Source organism: Carettochelys insculpta, chromosome 10 (assembly GCF_033958435.1).
Source record: "Carettochelys insculpta isolate YL-2023 chromosome 10, ASM3395843v1, whole genome shotgun sequence".
NCBI lineage: Eukaryota > Metazoa > Chordata > Testudines > Carettochelyidae > Carettochelys > Carettochelys insculpta.
The window spans coordinates 30820457-30846089 of NC_134146.1; the positions used below are offsets into that span (position 1 = coordinate 30820457).

Sequence of the window (25633 nt, forward strand, 5' to 3'; positions counted from 1 at the left end):
TGTGGAGTCCCCCTCCTCCACTCCACCTCATCAGGAGGCTGCGGAGCCATCATGTCTCACTGTGGGGCATCTGCATCTGTCTCTGAGGAGTCCTGGAGTGGAAGAACAGCCCCCCCCAAATCTCTGGAGGCCACTGCCCTGTATTTGCCATAGGGCAACATGGTCACCCTACTTGGGTGGAAGGTGTGGGCCTGGGGGAGTCAGCCCTCAGTGCCACCTGGATGATGCTGCACCCCCTATCTCTGCCAGCCCTCAGTGCCACCCAGAGCACATCACCCTGGGACTCCAGCATGCTCCAGCCACACTAGCTGCTGCACTAGAGGTGGTGGCAGCTTTTTTGAATTGGGAGGCCCAAGATAGTTGCCCCCTTTGGTCCCATCATTGGTGGTGCTGCCTGCCCTGAAGAGTTTTTAATGTCTCATAAATAGGAGTCAACAGGTGGCTATAACAAACAGGTGGACTGAGTACTAGGTAACAATGAGACAACACTAGACAGCATACTAAATGACAGACCTTAACACTCAATGCCTCATCCTTGGTGTGTGTGTGGTTTTCTTTTTTGGTAAAAACATCATAAAAAAGTCGTCTGGAGGGATAAGAAAGGGAACAATGGGGTAATTAATGGGGAAGACCACAAGTTTTTTTATGGGGAGTACAGCCTAGGAGGCGGGTTGGAAGAAACACAGTGGAATACAGAAATCCTTCAATATGAGAATGTGACCCAAAAGTGCAAATGTATTTGAAGAGGTGATCGATTGCCAAGCTGAAAACTAATATTAATGTCAAAGACCACAGTAGATATCCATACTCACAAGTTAGCAAATAGCTTGAAAAAACAGATGGACATTAGCTTCCAAAGCTAAACAGAGGTGGCTCTGATCCTGTCACAAGTCACTTAGCTGGCTTGTGGCAAGTATGTCCCACTCAGACACAACTGAAGCACATAAACATGAAAGGCTTGAGGACTTTTCAGCATTTCATTTTTATTTTGCAAAGGGACATCTATCTATTCTTTCTGGATTTGGAAAAGGCATTTGATAAAAGCCAACATGTCAAGGTGATACATATTCTTGATGGAAGTATTGACTGTCAAGAGCTACAATTAACAAAAAGCTCGTACTGGGGACAGGGAGCAGCAGTCTAAAGGAAGTATGATTTACATGAGTAACAAGGAAGATGGAGATCAAGGTTGCATCCCATCTCAGAAACTGTTCAACATATAGGCAGAAGATAAAATGAGGACAAGTTTAAATGATACTGACTAAGGCATACAGGTCAAAGGCATATACATCAAGAATGTATGTTATGCCAATGAGGTGGTTTGCATCACTTTCATTAAGAAAAATACGCTTATTGCTTTGAATAATGTCATCAAGAAATACAGCATTCTCACTGAGGTTAATATGATAAAATATATGATAAGTAATGCACAAGGGAGTAACTACCTCTATCTCAACGCTCAAGAAAACAGCTTCCCCTAGTTAGGGAGTCTAATAACATCAGATACAAGATACAACAAAGAAATCAGGAGAAATATACAGCTTGCAAAAATGCATCTGGCAACTTTCAAAAACTTTTGTGTTGTCAATAATTTATTTTCATATCCATAGCAGATTTCTGCCATACTGCATGCAACCTGCCTGTATTGCTGTGAGAGCTGAGCACTTATGGGCACAGGGAAATAATGCAAAGCTTTCAGAAGAATTTTAAAAACTAGCTGAATAATGAGAACTATGAATAAAGAGGAGAGGACAAGGATGATTTTTTCCCCCAAAAACTATTTCGCACCCTATTTAAGAGAACATGTCTTTCAGGATATATTATTTGTCAGTCACTGAGCAATTTGAATCCCCCCGGCCTCATTCTGTTAGGCAAGATTCCAGGCAAATCAGGAAGAGGAAGGAAGACAGACAGCTTTTTTGGACCATTCTGCCAGATAGACTGGTACACAAAGGACACTGGCAATGTTACAATACTATTGTGACTGTGAAACATGATAGGTTTGGGTCAGCAAGCTCCATATAGGCACTGTCACTTGTTATGATTGTTGTACACAATCTATAGAATTATAATTGTTCATCCAAAATCTTACAGAAGGCAGAACAGTGTAGTATTTCAGTGTAAATGTGGACGATTCTCCAGTGTGAAGGGGACAGTGAGAAGGCCTTCTTTCCCTTCTCCCAGCATCTAATGGGAAATAGCCAGCTGACACTCTTCTCACAAATTAATCTTCAGGAAGCTAGTAAATATGCCTGCGTCCCTCATCAGTCGCAGGAGCCCCTCATGATCTGAGATTCAGTTTGGTACCCATACTTCTTTTTGCCTCTTAGACAAGACTGTGATACATATAGTGTTAACAGAAAGCACACTTACCATCCTAGCTCATGGGAATTATTGTAGGCAGCTATAGCTACGTCTACACGTGAATGCTACATCGAAATAAGCTATTGCGATGAATAACGTCTACATGTCCTCCAGGGCTGGTGCCGTCGACGTTCAACGTTGACATTGGGCAGCACTACATCGAAGTAGGCGCTGCAGGGGAGCGTCTACACACCAAAGCAGCCCACATCGAAATAAGGGTGCCAGGAACAGCTGCAGACAGGGTCACAGGGCGGATTCAACAGCAAGCCGCTCCCTTAAAGGGTCCCTCCCAGACACACTTGCACTAAACAGCACAAGATCCACAGAGCCGACAACTGGTTGCAGACCCTGTGCATGCAGCATGGATCCCCAGCTGCAGCAGCAGCAGCCAGAAGCCCTGGGCTAAGGGCTGCTGCACACGGTGACCATAGAGCCCCTCAGGGGCTGGAGAGAGCATCTCTCAACCCCTCAGCTGATGGCCGCCATGGCGGACCCCGCTATTTCGATGTTGCGGGACGTGGATCGGCTACACGTGCCCTACTTTGACGTTCAACGTCGAAGTAGGGCGCTATTCCCATCTCCTCATGAGGATAGTGACTTCGACGTCTCGCCGCCTTATGTCGATTTCAACTTCGAAATAGCACTTGCCACGTGTAGACGTGGCGGGCGCTATTTCAAAGTTGGCGCGGCTACTTCGAAGCAGCTGGCACGTGTAGACGCGGCTTATGAGTCCATCTTTATGTATATGCGTAAGTATTGAGGGCAGGTGTCTCTGCAGGGGTACTGAAAGAACATATTATTAAAAGCACATACCATCTTTAATTCAGCTCTGAGCTATCATCACTTCCAGAAGTATATGTTCCTGAAATACATGACACATTTTCAAAAATGTGGAGCTGATAGGATTTTATAAAGTGTTGGGGACCAGTATTCTAATATAGTCCCTCTTCCACAGCATTCAGGCAAGGTTCTCGATTCACACTATTACAATACTTCCTGCATTACATAATCAGCTGCACTGTCCTAGCAGTTTACATGTCTGTGTTTGGGATTGGTAGAGCCACTTTAGCTTCTGGAACACTGAGCAGGACCTAGAAGTCTGTGACCTTACACTCATTCTTGCAATCAAGTTTCTTCCTTTCTGCTGGAGCAGCAAGAAATTTGGATAACTTTCCTTCGCTTTTTCCTAACATTCCGGAGGCATTCGTTTCTTCCTCTTGACTTTTCCCCTTCGACAGCAGCCTTTCTTCCTGGTTCATTTTTATTTCTTTGTGACTACACCCTTTCTCCTGCTGCTTTTCCTTTTGACTCCACGGTGAATCTCAGCCAGACTCTCTTCCTCCAATTCTGTTTCATCCTCAGCCTTCCTAATTCCCTTTCCTGCCCAAGAATCTCCTCACTGCTGCAGCCCCCTGCCCTGTACATCTGACAACATTTATTATAAACTAAAAAATAGGGATATATTTCAAGAAAATAGCACTTTTCCCCCAAACCAAACTGACCTTGAGTGAAAATGTTATAAGCATAGATGGTTTTTACAATCTAAATCTGCAAAAAATAGGCACTTTTCCATGTATTTTTGTGCAAGAGCTGTCATTTTGTCAAAACTGTGCTAAAATGAGATGCATGTGCATGAAATGACATTATGCAAAAAGGCAACATTTTCCATGGGGAATTCAGGCAAATAAAACCCACAAACACTGCATTGTTCCTTCTCTTACTTACTGTGCCCTCCTTTCTGATCCCCAATGTGTCCCCTCTTCCAGCTACTGCCCTTCCCCTGAAAATCAGGGTCTACTCCAGGCCCAAACAGCCATCTGTTCTGCTCTCAGCTCACTTTGCCTCCTTGAAGGGTTCTCCTCCTTCAGATGTTCTGACACACCCTCACAGGCCCCATCTATCCCTTGCAATTCTTCCACCCCAGACAGAACTTGTAAATGTCTCAGGAAAAGTTAATATGACATCAATTATTAACTCTGTTCTGCTGAGAAACTTCAGTAAATTCTTAAGCTGGTGGTAAGAGTTAATTATGTAGCTTCTATGTCGTTCCAGTCACCAAAAAATTATAGGGTTGGAAGAGACCTCAGGAGATAATCATGTGCTTACTATTCTTTTTAATTATGTGTAGAATCCTTTTAAGAGAGTAATGAAGAATGGGAACTAGACTCACCTACCTGATAGTAACCCAAGTACCCCAGCTAAACAGGTAAGATACATTCAAGCTCTTTCTAGCAGTTAAGGGTAGCCTCACTGTAGAAGGGTGAATTGTAGCTTATGAAAAGATCTGTTTTAAATGAAAATCATTTTATTTCTATTACTTGTGGTAAAGCAAAGCTTCATTACAGAAACTACAGTATGTTGCCTTTACGCTTCAAATTACAGCATTACATTTAGAATATATTTTAATTTTATGCCTGTTTGTTTATTAAGCCATGCAGTGGACTAAAACCCTTGTATTTGTTACAAGGGTCAAACCTCTCAGCTAAGCCTGGAGTTACCTAAATAAATTGGATGGAAAAGTTACACTTATGGAGGTGTCAGTTGTGCCTGATACCTGTTTCACAATCTAATCACTTATTTAAATATGTGACCAAATCAGCATCATAATATTTCAAAGAACAATGGAGGCTTCCATGTATGTTTTTATACTGAAATGCTCCCTAACTAAACAGCCAGTACAAAAAATTCCAGCCTTTTCTCTGACACGCACGCTCTGATAACTCCTTGATATAGGCCTCTTTTTTAAAAAAAATTATGTATAAAAAGTGATTTCTCCTTATCTGGTGTCAATGGTCTGAGTTATGCCGTATGCTTCTTTAGGCTACCTTTTTGCCTCACCTGCCGTGCTCTGTACCAGTACCCCCGTGGGTAGGATGGGCTGCAGCAGCTGAGGAGATGGGTTCTGCAAAACAGCACAGGTGAAGGAAGTCAAGGCCAGTAGGGGCATTAGGAGCTGAGGAAGGTTTTGGACAGGAAGGAGGTTGAGCAGGAATGTTTTGGTAGAAAGGGGATTTTATATGGGGTGGGGGGGCTAGAATGGTGGGAAATTTGCAGGGACCTTGAGTACTAGTCTAGGATATGCAAGTGTACAAAGCATTCTGAGATTTTCTTTTTCTTACGGCAGTTTCTCATGCATCAAGTATTTATTGAGCAACCAATTATTTCAGTTATGTCATATTTGAAGAATATGGTCTATAACCTCCATAAAGTTTTACAACAGACCACAGTGGCTTACAATCACTAACAGATGCCTTTGCAGTGTAACGGAATGGTATTAATTGGGACAAGATTGTGTGTATTTATTTTGCATCTTTTCTGGTTCAGTTCTGACTTCGGCAGTTCGCAGTAGTTTACAAAACAAGTTCTTTATAGCCTCAATGTGTGTTTTCCAGTAAATAATACATAACATTTTATTTTATCCATCAATAATTATGGCCTATTTTTTCTTTTCAACAATTTATTCAAAGTGGGAATATTAAAAAAAAAATGTATAGTCTCTCACATTTGTAGGAAAAAATTTTGAAGAGTTGATCTCTTTAATTATTTCAAAGCTGAATTTGCTTAGGGTAAGTTCAGATGTTTTTAATATGTTTACCATTAGCTTGAGTCTGATAACAGGAACAAAAGTTATGCAAATTCTTTTACCAGTTTTAAACTTTTTGGGGGTTATATTTTTAAAAGGCAGCCTGTAAACATGCAGCCATTATGGACAAGAGACAGATTCTGCTCCTTGCACACACAGGTGATAAATTTCTTGCTCACAAAAAATAAGGCAGATATAAATCATCTTGCTTCATCATGATTTTAATGATTTAATAGTGTTTATTTTGTGTGCTTGCTTGCAAAAAGAGGCTATTTTGAAGGCTCAATCAGGTCTTCAATTTTAAGAGTCTGTATTATGGCAGCTCCATAATAGCATTTGACTGCCGTGTGCTGATCTGGTTATTGTGATGTTTACAGTTTGAATATGTTGATGTTGTTTGATATGAGGGCTGATGGGGAAAGACAAGCAGGAAAAGAGAGTGGCTCAAGATGAGCCCCTGTCCAGCACAATATTAGAGGTCTGTAAATGGACAATGGCTTTGGCTTTGAGGACTCAAAGGTCACTCTCCTTCAGAGCCTAAGGACTGGTTTTGTGTGGAAGAGCCAAAGCTTAGGAACCCAGAAGGACTCTAGCAGCTTTAAAAGGGTGTCTCTCCCTATCAAGAGAAGGTGGATTTGTTTGGGGGAACGAAGCTGAGATAGAGGTACCATTGGATGTCTGAAGAAGATGGTTTCATAGGTTACTATCTGGAAATGGTAAGCCTTTAGGTGAGCTACACATGCATGTAGTCCTAAAATCCTTCTTTTCAAAATGCTTTGTTCCTAATAAACAAGGCCTTGGTTTAAGAAGAATGTCTGATCGCCATGTACCACTGGTCACAGACACCGACAGGAAAGAACCACAGGTGTGTACATGCAGTCACCGTCAAACTTGGACCTGCTGCATAAGTGCAGTTGACACATAGGGAGCTACAGCCCAGGGCCCATTCTAAAGGTTATGTCTAAACTAGCCTGGAAGATCAATCTGTTTAGGGTGGATCCTCTGGGATTCAATTTTGCGCATCTGGTAGGGACATATGAAATTGACCTCTCCTGGGTTGCAGTCAACCCCTGTACTGCTCATGAGATGTGAGGAGTAAGGGAGGTCGATGTGAGAAAAATCTCTTGTCAACCTTCTTCAGTAAGGAGGGCCAGGTAAGCTGAGTGCAGACACACTGATTCTGGCTATGCAATTGCCATAGCTAGAGTTGCATATCTGCAGCTGACTTTACTTTGCTTAGTGTAGACATAGCATACGAGTGGCAGAATTGTAGCTTCTCTTCAGGACAGCTAAAGTCGTGGATTAATAGGCCCACTGGTGGGGAGGGGTCTGTGTGAAGGGCAGTTGCTTGGGGGTCTGATGATTCAAAAAGGCTGGGGACTCCCAGCTGCTGTCAAAGCACTGCACAACGTGCTCCAGGTGTTTCTGAGGGGTTGACAGGGCCCAGACAGCCCACTCTGGGCAGCATAGGGTCTGGCTGCCTCAGCCCTGCCCAGTTTACCCAAGGCCCCGCCCCTTCCAGGAACACAGAGCTCTGCCTCCCTTGCCCCCTTGCCTAAGGGCTGGCCAAGTTTGTCAGATCCCCCTGGACATGAGCATTGACACTTGAGAGGTGCACTCAGGCTGCAAAATAAGCAGAAGTGCAGCTAGTCCTACAGTGGGACAGTTTTTATCTTTTACATCACAACCTATTCCTGTAGCCAGTGAGGGAGAAATGCAGAGATATTTATAAAGTATAGGTAATTTTTGAGATACTGCATCCTGCTCACTAGTAGTACATGAAATTTATGGAATTAGATCATATCGATGAGCAATACACTATTCTTTAGGGCAGGGAGTCTCACCTTCTTTTGGAGACCTCCCATCAACATGCTGTAAAAACTCCCCAGGCCACTTGTGCCACAACTATTTTTAAGCCCCAGTTTGGCAGAGCGTGGGTGTCGGCTTACACTACAGCTTGGACCTCGGGCTTCAGCGATGGGGTTCCAGCTTTGGCGTTCTTCCTGGATCCCAGAAAGTCTAATGTCAGCTCTGCTTGATGAACCCCGGCAGCCTGCTTACAGCCCCCTAGTTGAGAGCCGCTGCTTTAGGTGACTGCAAACCTTGTTTACTAATGACCCCTATAATGTGCTTAGTCATCCAGTATTTGTACACAGAAGGGGAGAAATTCCTATCTGACTCTGTCATGATCAGATTAGACCCTAAAGCGTGAGATGTAATTGTACGTTTACACTACCTGTTGTAGCTATAAATGTTAGTGCTCAGAAAACTATCCGCCTCATTATTAAATCCAAGCAGAAACCCAGCATTTCCCTTTGTCTATTAGACAATGAGAGCCTGATCTGATCCATTTGATTTTAATGCCAGTGAATTGGGCAGAACAGCATTAACTTAGGCTTCTGAAGGAAGCAAGTTTTGATGAGTTCAATAGCACTGTAAAATGCAACATAGTGAGCATGTATGGAGCTGAGCAGAATACTTGGGCAAACACTATGAAGATGCTTTTGAATCTGTTTGGGTTACAAGGAGAGAGAAAACCTTCCCATTTTTTGCATTCAGACCTATTTGTTCCAGTCACAGGATGACCTATGCAAAAAACAAAACAAAGAGCAATGCATTAAGCCTAATAGTAGAGGTTCCCATTTTTTATTAGTCGTAGCTCTGTTTTGAGATCCAGCTACTTTTCTTAAAGAGCTCTGGGAACAGGAAAACAAACACCTCTGAGAAGCCAACAGTACCAGGGGCTACATGGGAAAATCCAAAGCCCATCCTTTGTTATTCAACCATTTTGGCAGAAAGAGTTTTTGACTTCCTTAGTTTGAAGCATAAAACAAAAATATTTTGACTCCCTTCACAAAATAATACTATGTAATATGAGTTTAAATTCATTTCCTGCCTCAAGAAAGCTGAGAATAGATCTGCAAATAGACTTCCAGTTAATGCCCCTCCGCCCCCGCAGTCCCTGTAACGAATATGGAATGCTCAAGATCAGGCAATGAGCAGGAACAGGATTGAGAATTCTTTGCAAGTTCAGGGAGTTCATGATGATGTATGGATGATACTTCTGAACTATCCAAGACACTGTGTGTATAAATTACATGTAATGTAAACTGGAATATAAGCTTATGTAAATTGTCACTATCTTCTATGCCAATAACAACTTTCTTTTGGTCTGAAGGGAAAAAAAACTACAGTGCTGTGCATCAATGATTCCTGGTACCAGTGACTTCCACAGGATGACTATGTACTGCATAAATAATTATTTCACTTTCATTTAATTGTGTTCCCCTTGCTCTTGTCTTAACGGACAGGCCAAAAGAGAGGGACCAGATTGCCTGCTATGAACCTTTTCTGCTTCTGGTGTGTGCTAGTGGTGAGTGGGCAAAATTAGACACAGTCCTGCATATGAAGATACACAAATGATTGATATCTCATTATAATAATTTTCTGTATTTATATCCCTTTTAAAATGTACTCCAACTTTCAGTGATATTGAAAATGGCATGATTAGGCTTTGGTGCAGCCTCTTCGCTGCTGCTGCTGCTGCATATTAGGCAAACCTCTCCACTGAATTAGCCACAAGGACTTTTGTACATTTTTCCTGCTATTTCAGAAGCAATCAGTTTTATAAGAAATCTAACTCTATATTTGCCAGTGTGCACAACCTTTAATCTGCTTTTGTGCTGTCCAGCGTATATGAGTTTTGATGAACAAAACCAGTGGTCCTGAGCCAGCAAACCCTGGGCCCCATAAATAACCTGGAGCTCTGGCTACTGCCCCTACTGCTGCAGCAGTGCAGCTCCACCAGTCTGTGCAGTTCTGAGGGCGGGGTGAGGGGCCCAGTACTGCCATTCAGGTGGTGCCAAGGGCTGACTGCCCTTGGCCCTGCCCCTTCTGGGGTGTGGAGCTGGGCTCCCCTCCCACCTCGCCCTGGGGCCCAGACTGGCTGTCGACCCCAGTGGCCCTTGGACAACATGTCTGTTGTTTCAAGAGTATTCATTTGTGGTTTGAGCATTGGCCTGCTAAACCCAGAGTTGTGAGTCCAATCCTTGAGGAGGCCATTTAGGGCTCTGGGGCAAATAGATATTAAAAAACTATCAGGGATGGTGCTCAGTCCTGTCAAGAGGGCAGGGGACTGGACTCGATGACCTCCTGAGGTCCCGTTCAGCTCTATGAGATGTACTTCAGTACACCCACCGATCTGCCATTTTAAGAGACTGATTTCTGTCGGGCTGTATGTCATTTCATTGCCATATTTACAGGTAGCTTCCTTAGGAAATGGCCACAAACTTAAGAACCACCATTTCTACAACTCTCATTAGTTTCCTGATACTTGTACAGTCTCCACTGGACACACTGAAACGTGAGCACCTCTTGTTTCCTGTATTGGAAAGGATGGCTTCGCTGTGTGCTAGTCTGAAATACTCAGCGTGGCTTCAGTCATGGTCAGGGGAGATGACAGACTTGCCAGTCCCCTGGGCAAGGTGGCCCACAGAACTGCCTGGAGGATGACATGCAGCACTCCATAAGCACTTTAAAGTGCCTATGGCTCTGGCCACCACCACTCCTGTGGTAGCAACAGCAGCCGGGAGCCCCGGGCGCTTTGGAATTGCTGGGCCCTGGGGCAGCTGCACCTGTATTTCCCCACTCCCTCCCCTCCTGCCCCAGCCAACCCGGTCAGCAGGTCTAGTCATGGTATATTCTTGGTGGTAGGGGGAAAGTTAAATCTGTAAAAGTGAGATGAGCTCATACCGGAGATCTCTGACACATAAGGCATTAATAACTAGGATGACCATATCTCTCTCTCCCAAATACAGGACAGGGAGATATAGCGGGGAGGGTGGCTCCTCCCAGCTCTACCAAGCCCCAGGGAGCCAGGAAGGAGGCAGCAGCCACCAGCCCCTAATGCTCTTCTGGAGCCTAGATGAAGTGGCAGCTGCTGGCCCTCCCCAGGAACCCTGGAGAAGCAGCAGGGATGCAGCAACTGCCCACGCTCCCCTTGCTTCCTCAAGGCTTGAGGAAGTGACCTACATGCTTTCTGGCCAGCAGCTGCATCTGCGCCAGGAAGGCCCTGGCACCCTTTGCGCCTGCATAGCTGCTGGCAGAAAAGGTCAGAGGGGCAGGGACCAAATACAGGATGATTAGTCCCTTTTAAAAAATAAGTAGGAATGCCTTTTTTGCATCCCAAATGCGGGACTGTCCTGCCTAGTATGGGTTGGATGGTCACCCTATTAATAACAGAATATCTATATTTACAATGCAAAGGGAAACAAGCTGAAGAATGTGCTCTCTTAAGAGGTCAGAGCCATGCTAATATTATTCCACTTGGGATCATCTCTAATTTATGATTACCTTATGAAAATGGTCAAAGACAGTACAAAGCTGCATCTCATTTTGGAGTGTAAACCCCTTGCAGAAAGAAGGAAGTGGCATGAAATAGATAACACTTAAATGATACTCTGCCACTGGTGAAAATTTAAAATATTAAATTATTTGCAACAGATGGCCTATGAAATTCCATATGTTATACAAAGGAAAAGTAAATTGTTGCTAACAGTTTTTCTTCCTGGCATTAAAAGCAGCATAATACATTTCACTAATCAGTTCTTTAGATTATTTTGTTCTTGGTTATGTAACACCTGTGTATTTGGAAAATGAAGACATTTAGTGGTTTGGAGAAATCTCAGTTTATAGACCAGCTTATTCAAACAAATCTCTTAAATGCCTGAGTACAACATAAAGTGCCACTGAGTGAAATACACTGAAATTAAGTATGAAACACCCAGCTAGTTCTGAGCGAGTGAGAAAACAACCCACTTACTTGTAGTGAGGAAAATCTTGTCTTTATGGAATTAACAACATTGAGATTTACATGAATGAAATGACTCTCTGACATTCTTCTGAGCTCTGGGTTCTGCTTATCCCTATGCCCTTTCAGCATTTGTTTTCCAAGCTGAAGCGTTCCAGTTTTTTATCTCTCTCCTCATATGGAAGCTGTTCCTTACCCCTTTGTCATTTCTATTTTCTTTCCCTGTAACTTTTTCAAATCCAAAGTATAATTTTTGTAGATGGGTGACCACATATGCATGCAGGATTCAAGACGTGGGCATGCCATGACTTTATATAGCAGCAGTAGTATATTTTCTGTCTTATCTATTTTTCCAAATATTCTATTAGCTTTTTTAGATTGCTCATTAGTCAGTGGCAGATATTTTCAGGGAGCTATCCAAAATGGTTCTAAAATCTCTTGAGCAGTAACACTTAATTTAGATGCCATCATTTTACACGTATAGTTAGGATTACATTTTTCTATGTGCATTACTTAGTATTTGTCATCATTAAATTCCACCTGCCATTACGTTGTCCAGTCACCCAATTTTGTGAGATCCCTTTTTCACTCTTTGCAGTCTACTTTGGACTTACCTATTAAGTTATTTTGAATCCCCTGCAAATTTTGCCACCTCACTGTTTGCCCCTTTTTTAAGGTAATTTATGATTAAGTTGGCTCTTCCAACGATTCTTTTAACTTTAGAAGTCAAGGGTAACACTCTGTTTCCTATATATTTTTCTCATTTTCTTTTCACGCCTTTCTAAAATATGTACCATTTCCATACTTCCCCTAATTTGTTTGTTCTGAATATGGTTGATCCTTGTAAATTATCCCAATTATATTTCATATTTTTCTGATTACATTCTTCTCCCAAGCTAAGCTGATAGGGCTCATAATTGTTTTCAACTTTGTACAATTGGCCCTCTTAAAGCACTGGGGTGTGTGTCTGTGTGTCTATATATTTTACTGGTCTAGACTTTGTTCTGTTGCACATTATACATGTTATCAAGTCCCTGTCATGGTACCCGAGCAGCCACTAGTTTTTAGTTTTGTGATCAGCTCCTCCATTTCTGTTAAAACAAGGTCTAATAAAGAATTCTCTTGAGTTGCCTGCACCACTTTTTGAGTTAGGAAATTGTCATCTATAATGTTCAGAAATTCCAAGGATATTCAGGATATATGTCACTCAAATTGAAGTCCACCATGATCACACAGCTCTTTTTCCTGCACATGTATTGATAGATGTGCAAGGAGCTGGTCATCATGTTCCCTAATGTAATTTGTTTGTCTATAATAGATACCAACTAACATCCCATCTTGTGTTTTATCTCTTCATATATCAATCCATTAGCATTCAAAATTATTTTCTTCTGAGTTCTCCATGACTGGGAAACAAGTAATGCTATATTTTACAAAATGCCACTCCCCCTTCCCTTATATTCACTTGATCCCTCTTAAATAGATGAGAACCATTTATTTTAACATTCCAGTCACAGGAATCATCCTATCTGATTTTAGGCTAAATCCAATTTTATGCTCTTAAATGAGCATTTCCAGTTCACCTTGTTTGTTGACCAGGCTTCTAGCACCAGTGGATGGGCAGTTCAAGAATCTCTTCTCTGGTTCCTTAATTTTCTTCTCAATTTCTTGTTTTTTTTTAAATGCTGAGGACCCATAGTTCCTCTTTTCCCTCCTTCTTTTCTATTAGTTTAATGCCCTCCTGAGTACTCTAGCCAGCCTTTCCCCTTGGTGATTGTCTTGCCTTCTGCTTGGGTGGGGGCCATCCAAACTATACAAACCCCTCCTGCCACAGAAGTTGGGCCAGTGCTTCAAAGAACTAAACCCATCACCTAGCCAGTGACACACTTCCAGAATCTCCTGCCTTCCTTCACTCATGGCATGGGAAGTATCTCAAAGAGGATAACGTGAACATCATTCTTCAGCACACTTCTGAGTTTCCTGAAGTCCTCTGTTATCTGCGAGGGATCCTACAGTACAGTGAATAATCTCTTATGAGTCCTTACGTGTTCAGAAGCCTGTCTAATCTTAGAGCTGTCCTGATGTTCACCTATCTCTTGACTAGTAGGTAGGTCTCTGAAGTGGGAATGTTTAATTTGCTTTGGGGTTTTGGAAATGAAATAAAATAGAGGCATGTTGCAAGCAAACAGAAAGGGAAATACCACCATTTTATTTTTATGATTGCTCCTCATAGCCAGATATCACTTTACTGATATCCAAAAGCTACACTGAGAAATACAAATATTTTTTGTTAGCTCATGTTCCATGTGCGCCCTTGCTTATATAAGATCTCAGAGGACTAGATAGCTTTTGCCTGAGACTATATGGTGATATATTTTATTTACATATGTTTTAATAAACTAAATTTGTTTCTGTTAATCACCTGAATTCTGAGAAGCAATTTCACATTTTTGTGAATGCAGGCCTGTGGCTCACAGTAGGAAAAGCAAAGTTAATTTTACTCATGCCTGAGATAGTGCTTGTTAGGAATGATACAAATGCCATAAATCAAAATGAGACTTGAAACAGTTTGGAGGTTAATCAGTAGTTTAGGAGTATGGAGGCAAGCTATTTTTGATCCAAGAAAGAGATGGCAGGTCAAAAACCCTGAGGACATTCTCCTCACTAAGCATTTCTTCCCAAGACTTATCTTACAGTTCTTGACATGCATGGGTGGGGAAAAATTCATTTTCTTACTACAAATAATGTAGAAAAGAGAAAATAAAATAACATCTCATGAAATGAGATCTATGGAGATGAAGTAAATTAGCATTAAAAAGTGGGCATGAGACAGAAATCTGCCAAGTAGTAAAACATGGTGTAGTCACAGATTAAACACATTGTTTATGGTCAAGGTTGTTTGGCTGTCATGGCTTTGTCCTGCAAAAGTTGTATAAAGCATAATTTTAGTTAATAAATGGTTTTGTCCCTAATTCTGCAATTGATGGCACACAAGTGAACTGCCATTCACTTCAGTGGGATCCTCCCTCTTAGCACATGTGTGACATGCCTCGGGTAGCATGTGACTAGGATTCATCACTGAATTTGGTCCACTGCTTGGCTCATTAGCTTCTCTAGCCCAAGCCTGGTACTGGTGGGGTGTGTGCTGTGAATGCAGATCCATGCCCAGTGGGGTCCTTACTGGACGCATTTATGCTCCTGCACACTATCAGTTGCAGCATCATTTATATTTCATGAAATGTGTTATGTAGCTATTAACAATTCAAAAGCAGAAAAAAGGCCTCATCCAAAGCCCATTGAAGATACTGGGATCAGGGTCTGAAGTTAGCAAAACCAAGCAAACACCAAAAGAGAAGGCAAAAGGAATCTGACCCATTAGTACAGCTAGAAAAAAACAGAAAGAGATTTCATACTGTGAGTAATACTTTGGACATGGCAGTTAGGGGGAAAACAAAATAAACGCACATGCTGAAAATGGATAGCCTGCTCCCCTACCCAGAGGTTTGTTTATGTGCCATAGTGTTAATGCTTTGCTGAAGATAAGATACTTGCAAGGCTGCAAGATTACAAACCACCAGACCTTCTGGACACGCATTCATAATTAAATATGAGCAGGCCTGGTGATGGAGGAGAGGTACAATTGCCTGGGGCCCATGATTTAAAGGAGCCAGGGCTCTGGCCATTGATGTGTCAGTGGTACTGGTTGTGTCCAAAGCTCTGAGCCCTTTAAAGTGCTGCTGGACCATCACCGCAGCACTCCACACAGCTCTTACAGTTGCTTGGAGCTGTGAGGGCACCAAACAGTGTGCTGCAGGCAGAGCTTTGAGCGGGGTACTGTGGTCTGGAAGGTGTTGAGGGAGGGCTGCGCTTGGTCTCACTTGGAGCTTCCAGCCAGAGACCTACCCCAACCTCATCCAGGGCTTCAGTTTGGCTGTCAGCTTCCATGAATATAAGATTCATTCATGCTTGAAATGCCCTGGAGGACAACTTACCTTTCTTTCAGTAGCTGAGCCATGGTTTAGCCCCTCCCCACAGAAAACCAACAAGCTTAAAATGAGTTAGATTATTTTCAACAGACTGTAACAGCAAGATGTGGTAGGTCATGAGCTACATGTGCTTAGAAAAGTATTAAAGCGTGTGATCACATGGTATTATAACGTTTGGAGTTATTTTTTGTCTTTGAAAACAAATATCAGATCACATGTTTTAGTAAGACTCAAGATCCTGAGGTGACAAATATATTTATGTGACCTAAAAACAAGCAGCTTCCACTAAATCTGTGCAGCTGTATATGCATTTCCATGGCACCTAACTGGATGTTGTAATGAGGTTTTGAAATATGACATGTTGGGGTCATAAGTTTAATTTTAGCGTTCTCATTTCTGTTCCCTTTTCTTCTCTCCTCCCTCAATCCTAAGTGAATGCTGCTAAAACTTTGTTAAAATATTATTTCTGTATTTAGGGCATAGAGTGGAGGAAAAAGAATAACATGGATCTATTGCTTGTACTGTAAAAAATGTTATTTTGCTGAAGGATCTGTGCCTTGTATTTTCTGCAGATGTAATAGAATACCTTGTTATTCTGTGAACGCACCCTGGCTATAACAATGCAACCAACTGGTATGCTGTTCCATTAAGCAAAGAAACAAAGCTTGATTGGTAAGTTTATTTTTATTTAAAAGCTTTGTAGCTAAACACAGTAATTTGAAAAAAAAACTATGAATGAGAAATATCACAAAAATATTAAAAATGCTATGAGACCCAGACTCCTAGAATGCAGTCCTGCTTCCACTGAAGATAATAGCAAAACTCCTATTAATGTCAGTGTAGCAAGAATTTCACCCTTGTGTGACTATTCCATACCCTATGAGCCTTTCAGCTGAAATCTGAATCAGAATCTGGATCTTAACTAGTGTGGTTTTTATGGAGTCAAGCCAAAATCCCCAATCCAGAATCCTTAAATTATACAAAGACACATGGATTGCACTGTGAAATGCTTGAGGTCATTCATCTTCTTTGGGCCCTAGTCCTGCAACATGCCAAACAACTTTTAATTCCCATTGGAGTAATACTTTAGGATGCTCAGAATTTTGCAGGCTTGGGCTTTTGAATGGGATGTCTCAAGATTCAGGCCTTCTGGATTCTTTTTTTTCCTATATACCTAATAACTTCTGCAGACCTTCAATGGAATTACCCAGCTTCTTTGTTAACCTTCCTGTTAAGAATTTACACAGTGTAAATTGGGGAAATAAATCTAATATCCAATTGTACAGTTGCATCATGCTGGAAAAGAATTGAACAGTCAGATAATGGCACTTGGCTAACATGATTTTAAATAATAACTGTAACGTGTTTCTCTGATTTTGTTTCCTCCTGGTTCTATTGCTGGATCTGACCTCCATTTATTAAAATATTTGTATTCTGTATTCAGTGCCAACTATATAATACTTCTCAGTAGTTTTGCAAAACATGGGGGGAAAATTGTACTCTACTGTGGTTTGCTCTTCTTGCAAATTTAAGGGGAAGGATGAGGCCATCATAGTACTGCTGACTCATTAAGCAGTTCCAGTTTCCATGGTTAATGAACGTCATTATGGATGTAATTAAATTAAAAAAATACTGGACTTAAAAAATTGGTACTTTCTCTGTTTCAGTTCATTGAGTTGTGGTATCTTCTCTTTGAGTTTGGAAGTAAGAGCTGATTATGAAGTCATGGACTTCATAAGATCCTGGATTTAAGAAAAGCAGACTTGGACTCCCTCATGGAGTTCAGGGACAGGATCCCCTGGAAGGCTAATATGAAGGGGAAAAGAGTTCAGAGGAGCTGCCTGTATTTTAAAGCAGCCTTACTGAGGGCATGGGAACAAACTATCCCAATGTGCAGAAAGAATTGAAAATATGGCAGGCGATCAGCTTGACTTAACAGGGAAATCTTCTGTGAGCTTAAACATAAAAAGGAATCTTACAAGAAGTAAAAAATTGGATACATGACTAAATGGAAGTATAAAAACATTGCTTGAGATGCAGGGGTTTAATCACGGAGGCCAAAGCTCACTTTGAGTTGCAGATAGCAAGACTCCACCTAAACCAAAATGGAACCAGATATCTGGCACTTAAAATCAAAAAGGTCATTGAGCAGGTTTTTAAACTAAGAGCTGAGGGAAAGCTGACACGTGGAGAAGGATGTTATGGAACACACAAAGACATTTCACAGAGGAGGATCTATTAATGAAGATTCTTTATGTCCTAGTAAGGAGGAGAAGAGGAAAGATGATAAAACGCAATTAAGATCTGATCAGAAACAGGCAAATGAAAAAGAATCCCACTCAATCACATCCAGCAAAGGCAGACAGCTAAAAAGTAACACGTTTTAAAGTACTTATATAAAAATGCGGAAGTATAAATAGGTAGATGGGTGGACTAGAGTGCCTTTTACTGAATGATGACAATCAATGGGACATGGTAATACCAGGGTACAAAATACAGTAGAAGGACAGAACAGGTTGTGCTGGTGGGGAAGTGGCACAATATGTGAAATAAAGCATAGACACATCAAGCCAAAAACTCAAAAAGTAATGGCAAAATGATGTACAGTATAACCCCAAGATACACACACTCGAGTTGCGTGTATCTCGGGTTAATGTGACTCTGAGTGGCAGGGAGCTGGCACCTGGTTCTGGGCTGCCCGCCACTGGGAGGAGTCAGGAAACTGACCAGTGTAGCAGTGGTAGTCAGTTTCCTGGCTCCCATGCATGGCATGTAGCTTGGAGTCAGGTGCCAGCTCCCCACCACTCAGAGGACTGGAGAAACTGAGCAGAGTTGCTGCACGGGTCAGTTTCCTGGCTTCTGTCAGGAGCAGCAGTTGACTCAGCTGCCACCACCAATACGAGAGGTTTGTACGCTTTTGTCAGTGGCAGCAGCTGAGATCCTGACTCTCTGCTGCTTTTCCCGACAGCTGCAGCAGCCTTCCCATGAAAGTCAGGCTGCCACCCCGGCGGGATGGCTGGTCAGTTTCCTGGCTCCCTGAGTGAACTGAAATTGGACTTACATGGGCTTGCACAAGAATGCGTAAATTGGGGGTCTACTGTACAGTAAATCCTTGATTCATGGGCCCTGATTTCACAGACTTCAGAAATAACAGACTGTCCACCAGCCACCCCAGCCCCCAAGAAAGTAAATGCCTGTGACTCACTAGAGCCACGGGAGCCAGAGCAGCTGGTGAAGCAGCTGGAGGAGTCTCCGCAGTCAGGGCCGCCTTCACCACTGAAGCTGCCAGAACAGCTGGAAGAACTTCCGCAGCTGGGGCCACTGAAGACACTGGACAGGTTGGAGGAGCTGCTGTGGCTGGGGCTGCTGCCACAGCTGAAGCCACTGTGTGCTTCTCCCACCAGGGATGGTGCATGCATGGAGTGCCACCTGCTGCGTATGTGCCCCACCCCTAGTTGGAGAAGAACATGGTGGCGGCAGTAGCTCCTCCAGCTGCTTTGGCTGCTCTCACGGTGGTAGCTCTGCCTCTGGTGGGTCCAGTGGCGGCAACGGCTCCGGCAGCTCTGGTGAGTTGCTGGCATTTATTTAGGTGGCTGGGGGGTGGGGTGGGGGGCTGGAGGAGCCTGGCTGGGGTGCGGGGGAGTAAACGTTTTGGATTTAATGGGTTTTTGGCATTAATGGACACTCCTTCCCCCTATTGGTACCTTAAATTGAGTGTTCACTATATTGGAACTGGAAAACGTTCAGAAAAGGGAAACAAAAGCTTCGGGGTATGGAACGGCTGCTGTATGAGGAGAGATTAAGAATGGGATTTCTCTTCTTGGAAACCAGGCAAATAAGGGGGAATGTGATAAAATCATTATTGTTGTGTAGAAAGCAAATAAGAAAAATATTCTTTCCCATTGCACTAGAACCAGGGATCAGCCAGGTCCTCAAACTATTAATCCTGACTTGTTTTTTTTTTTTTTTTTTTTTAAGTGTTTTCAGTTTTTCATGAGCTCTGGAGTTGGTTTAGCTGTCAAATTTTTCACAGCTGTACTCAAGACCTCCATTTTATTGCAAAGATTGCATCCAAAACTGCGACGTGCCAAATAACACTGTGTTCAGGCATTCACACACTGCTCAACTACAGGAAAACAAATACACAACTGGATTTTAAAGAAGGCATCCCTTTTCTGTGCAGGCCTATCCAAACAAACACAGATGAGTGGTGCATAATGCACAACTTATGTAGGAAGACTATTATCTTGACAAATTGCCTGAAAAAACAGCTTATGTGTATCAAGCATTCAATAGTAATTGCAAGGAAATTACCCTCTGAATCACCAGCACTTTTGCAACCTGGGTGTCCTTGGAGAGTCCCAACCCACACTCAGACTGAATATGTCATTGCTGACGTCCCAGCCCTAGGTGGTATGGCTACATGCCAAAATCCCATGCAATTTTGGTTGTTTCTTTTAGTATGGTGGTTTGGCATGTTAATTTTTCTGATTTATTTCCTTGAAGAACAATTACTGCACACACTCCTGATTCTGTGGACAGAACCGACATGCTGATGGAGTTGTGAAAAAGATTCCTCCCCACCCTTGAAGGAACTCAGGTACGGCAAGACACTGGGCTATATATTAGAATCAATGGGTGGAATTCTGTGGCCTGTGTTATGTAGAGATCATAACAGATTAATCTAACAGAGTCATAGATGTTAAAGCCAGAAGAAACTATCATTCTAAAAAATCACCATACTTGATATGCTGTGAGTGAATTTAGCAGTTAAGGAATAACTTTAGCAGTTAAAGAATTTAGCAGTTAAGGAATATAGGTGCAGTAACAGCAGGAATTACATGCAGAATGGTGCAGAAAATGTCACTTACCAACCCTTTTCTGTTATCAAAACAGTTAAAATCCCTCTCTTCTATCTTCTTCCTGATGTGTTTTTTTTAAATCATTTTCACTTATGGTGAAATTAATTTGCTTCTGTCAGTTTAAAAAAAATTTAAACAAGCTTCTGTTCTGGGTCAGAATCCTAATTTTTGGTAATGCATATAGACTTTGCCTCTAGAGTTGTACCCTTCATTTTACACACTTCATATAAAGTAACAATCACATGTTTTGACATAATATAAGAAATAAAAATGAGCTCTGCACTGGGAAAACTTTGGGCCTCTGGGCATTGGTGGAAAATATACACAAACATACAAAGTGTTAAGTTTTGCTGAAAAGAGTGCTGTTGTATTCAGTCTTAGTATCACTTTTTATGCAAGGTGTTTACAGCACTGGAAATATATAAATAGTTTTGGGGTTTGCTTGTAGGACAGCATGGTCAGTAAAACAACAGTAGAACAGTGCTATAGAAGAATTAGACGTCATGGCATCACAGATGGCAAAGACCTGTGTAGCAGGGTGTAAGGTCACAGGACACTTCTCAGAAATACATTTCTTTCTGTTGCTTCATCCACTCAGACTGGATCCTAGCTCCAGCTTAGATGCAGAAATGAGGCCAGGAGAGTTAGGGGTGGGACCAGTAAGATGCTCCAGGGACGTTCCTAGAAACAGACAAGTTCTGGTGAAATCTTATCCTGAGGAGTATGTTTTAATTTGTCTTTAAGGATAACTCTAAGTGGTAGTTAAGTTTGGAAGTGATCCAGCATGTGTATCTGCTTACAACCTAATTTGCAGAAGGCATTCTTAAAGGGTCACCTCATTATCAAGTGGGTTAAGTGTCCCATTATAGGTTTCCAAAACCCAATTAGTGACATCTGTTTCATCTGCATACAGCTTGAGTAACTGGGCACTAGCAAGGGAAATGTATAGCATCCAAATCTGGAACTAGTGCAGCTCCCTCCCCTGCACCCTCAGACTACCACTCCAGCTATGGGATGGAGTAGAGGTAATAGCCCAGGTCACGTTTTTCTTTAAGTGTCTCTGTGTTCTAGGAAATTATTTCAGGACGCCCGAATTGTCTGAGTTTTTCATTTAATCAGTCCAAAAATTATTTTTTTGTACCTACAGAATGTTGGTGCGAGGATTGTACAGTACGGCTGAGAATTTTCTGACTTTACTGTGTGCCAGAAACACTGGAATGGGGGTTCATTGTGATATAGTGTTTGCCATACAGAGAAACGTTTGAATGAGTGTATGCTTAAGCCCAGAGGGATCCTCAAATTAGGCATTCCCTAGCCAGTCTCACCTGTGGGCACAGTCCAGTAGATGTTTTCTAAGCATGCACAAAATGATGATCATGGTGGTGGTGCTCACTTAATACCCATTTGCCCAGTGGTTAGGGCACTCCTTTCGGATATGGCTATTATGATTTGCAGCCATCTAATGCTTCCTGTGCACTGCATAGGGACCCAACACAGGGGCCATTGATTCTGGTAAGCAGAAGGGCACCTTAAAATTTGGCATTTCAAAGCAAAGTTTAAATCCCCCATGTACATCTAGCCCCCAAATAAGGTAAGAATCTGGGGTGGAGAATAGGGTGGGGGCATTAGGCTCTTCTTAGTGTCTGAAGTATATAGCCCTATACCTGTTGTTTGATTGGTGCTCTTAAAGCTGAATAGAAAGAACTGGGTTTGTTTAGTTTAGTCTAGAAAAGAAAGATTGAGGGTCTCATGATAATAACTTTCAAGTACCTAAAAGGAGGGACGGAGATTTTTTTTCTCCTCAATCTCTGATGATAGGATAAGAAGCAATGGCTTAACTTGCAGCATTGGAGGTTTAGGTTGGATATTAAGAAAAAATTCCTAACTATCAGGATGGTTAAGTACTGGAATAAATTCACAGGGAGGTGGTGGAATCTACATCCCTGGATATTTTTAAGAGCAGGCTAGGCAAACATCTGTCAGAGATGTTTGGCATACTTTGGCATACTTGGCTTAATCTAATTCTTGACCTCCCCCACCCCGGCCCCTCTGCTCTCTGATTTGCTCACCTTGATAATTTTTTTCTGATTTGTCAACTTTGATTACTGTTTTTGGTTCTCTATGCCTGAAATATTGAGTCTGTTCTGGTACGGCTATGGTCTGAAGAAGTGGGCTGTCCCACGAAAGCTCACCTAATGAATTATTTTGTTAGTCTTTAAAGTGCTACTTGACTGCTTTTTTGTTTTGATAGTATATAGACTAGCACGGCTCCCTGCCTGTCACTGTCTGCCAAAGATGGTCTAGATAGTGATTGGTCCTGCTGTGTGAGCATGGGACTGCACTCGATGACCTCTTGAGGTTCCTTGAAGTTCTAGAATTCTAAGATTTTTATGATTCTAAGAATGTTTTCCTGATCTGATTTGCATTTTATATTTGTTTCATCCTAAACATGACTACTGTGACCTCACAAGCATAAATATAAGGAGGTTGCAGGGAACACCAAAGTCTCCTCTGAATTTTATGAGGTTACATAAACCCAATTCTGCCTCACCAACTCCCACTGATGTCAGTGGAAGTTTTTTCAAACTTCAGTGGGAGTGGGATTGGGCATTGTGTGTTTTGAAAATATTTTCATTTAGTCAAATATACACGTGGTAGCATGCTGCAGTGATCTGATTCACATGTATTTTGCAGCAGTTGTTTCATACAGTCATGAACCAGAGGAATATTTTGACTTTTCAGGATGCCAGTGTAAGGCCTCGTAAGCAGCCAGTGCACATCCACACACAAAAACAATACTTCTTTGAGGGTACTACCTTGTGTTCCCAAGACTTCACTATAATAAAAAACAGCAACATGCTCGCTGTTATGATTGTGAAAAAGTATCAGAAATACAAACCAAGTGCAGCCAAAGCTGAGAAGAATCTGCAGAGTGTCCCAGACAATTGTTCTAAGTTATGACCATTTAAATGTAAACATTAGCTATTTTATTTTTCAGGTAAGAAAGGAAAAGGAGGGTAACTGATCTGTGCATTTTACTATATCTTATTTTAGTGCCCCTTGTAGATGGTTTTGGGACCTGTCACTACAAAGGGCATGTCTGCATGAGGAAGTTTTACCAGTGTATTATTATCAGAGAGGGAGCTGTGTTAGTCTGTATCTTCAAAAACAGCAAGAAGTCCTGTGGCACCTTATAGACTAACAGATATTTTGGAGCATAAGCCCAAAATATGCTTATGCTTGTCTGTCTTCAAAATGTTAGTCTATAAGGTGCCACAGGTATTCAGTGAATTATTAATAGCCCTGGTTTACACTTAAATTTTATATCAGCGTGTGTTTCTTGGGGGTGTGAATTTTTCACCCCTTTGAGCACAGTATTTAAGCTGATTGAGCCTCTGGTGCACACTGTTCAGTGGATGGAAGAATTCTGTCAACCAGCTCCTGAAACTGAAGGAACTGGATTACCAACATCTTAGAAAAACACTTACACAGGAAGCATCTCCACTACAGCTGCAGTATGGAAGTTTTAGCACACAAAGCGTGCACGTGCTTGAAGTTCTGCTGGCACAGTTGTGGCCATAACTCTTCATTATTCCCTTACAAGAAATGGGTAAGATAATAGGGTGTCAGGTAAACCAAATAAGGATACTCTCCTACCAGCCAAAGAGTGTTTCATGGGAAGTTAGACTGGTATAATCATGCTAAGTTCACACCTTAGCTTTACTGGCATAATGTGTCTGTAGTGAAGCCCTTTTAGCCCTAGGAGCCTATCAGATGCCACAGGTATATTTCAGCTGTGTCCCAAGTGAGCCCAACTACTGAATTCACACATACATGTTGAATATCTGCAGAGTCTATGGTGAGTGGCATCTCCTTTTAGTAGCAGGACTTGGAAGAATACCACCACTCCGCTCACCTCATCATCAGACCCCTGACCTGTTATAGGCAATGGAACGAATGTCATTCATTGAACATACAGACCCATATTTGAATGAAGATAATATGGTCAGGCATTAAATAATACAGGATCCACATCCATAAGCTTCTCTAATTTGATCCCTTCTCATAATTTACTTCAAGAGGGATGAATCCATTGATCTCATCAAATAATAATTTAATAATGTAAAGTGCTTTTATAGATGCTACAGAAGGGTAACATGGCCTTTCATCTAGCCTTAGTGCAGTATTTATGTTGGCTTTATTACAAACCCTTCATGTAAGCAGCACTTTATTACTCAGTATTAATTATCCCCTTTGTGCATGTCACTGGTGTTTCTGTCATAATATCAGTGAATGATAGGCTCTTGCTTCTGTTTGTTCATTTACTACGTAACATGTATTTATCAGCTTTTAACATAAATATGAAAACCTGGAAGTACATCCAGTATTGTACTAATACCATACAATTTATGAAAGTATTTGTACTCCTAAACCAGAGGGTGATAAACTTGAAAGTATAAAAATGTAAAATTGTCATCTTAAAGGAATGAAATTTTGAAATCAGCATCTGAGCAGGAGGTTTTTCAGAGATGTAATATTTTGTGACTTATAATGCAACAAAATCACTTGCATAAGAGATTTTTTTCATTTAGTCTTTCATGGAAGGGAAAAGTGAAAATTGCACACTGCAAGATTTCAATTCCCTCTCTACCCATAATTAATAACTACTTAATTTCAATGCGTCTCCATTATTTAACATTTGATCAATATGTTCTGTTGTCAATTCTCACTCCTCCTGTAGGTGTATTTGCTGCTAATTGTCAGTTCATTGCTCAATAAGGAAACAATTGAACTCTTTTGTATGAATGTCCAACCTGTTTCTTCTGTTATTTCTCTGTTGCTTTGGCTTTCATAAGGTCACATATTTTTACTCATGAAACCTTTTAAAGGTGCCAGCAAATACATTCCATTACAAGGAAACCTTTGTGTTGTACAATCAGATATGCAAATTGAATGAAGGGAGACCACTCATAAGGACTGCTGAAACTAAAGTGGCACTGATTTTTTCCTCTGTATTATATTCTGAAAG

At 41.7% G+C, this 25633-nt stretch overlaps 1 long non-coding RNA gene across 1 annotated transcript in view; it reads left to right on the forward strand.

The window, feature by feature from the left end:
* Window positions 1-25633, forward strand: part of LOC142018353 (uncharacterized) — a 52104-nt gene that overhangs the window by 8225 nt on the left and 18246 nt on the right. The window contains exons 2-4 of the long non-coding RNA XR_012646802.1: window positions 4493-4570; window positions 16315-16414; window positions 20249-20342. This is a non-coding gene — a long non-coding RNA (uncharacterized LOC142018353). The remainder of the gene's footprint in view (window positions 1-4492; window positions 4571-16314; window positions 16415-20248; window positions 20343-25633) is intronic.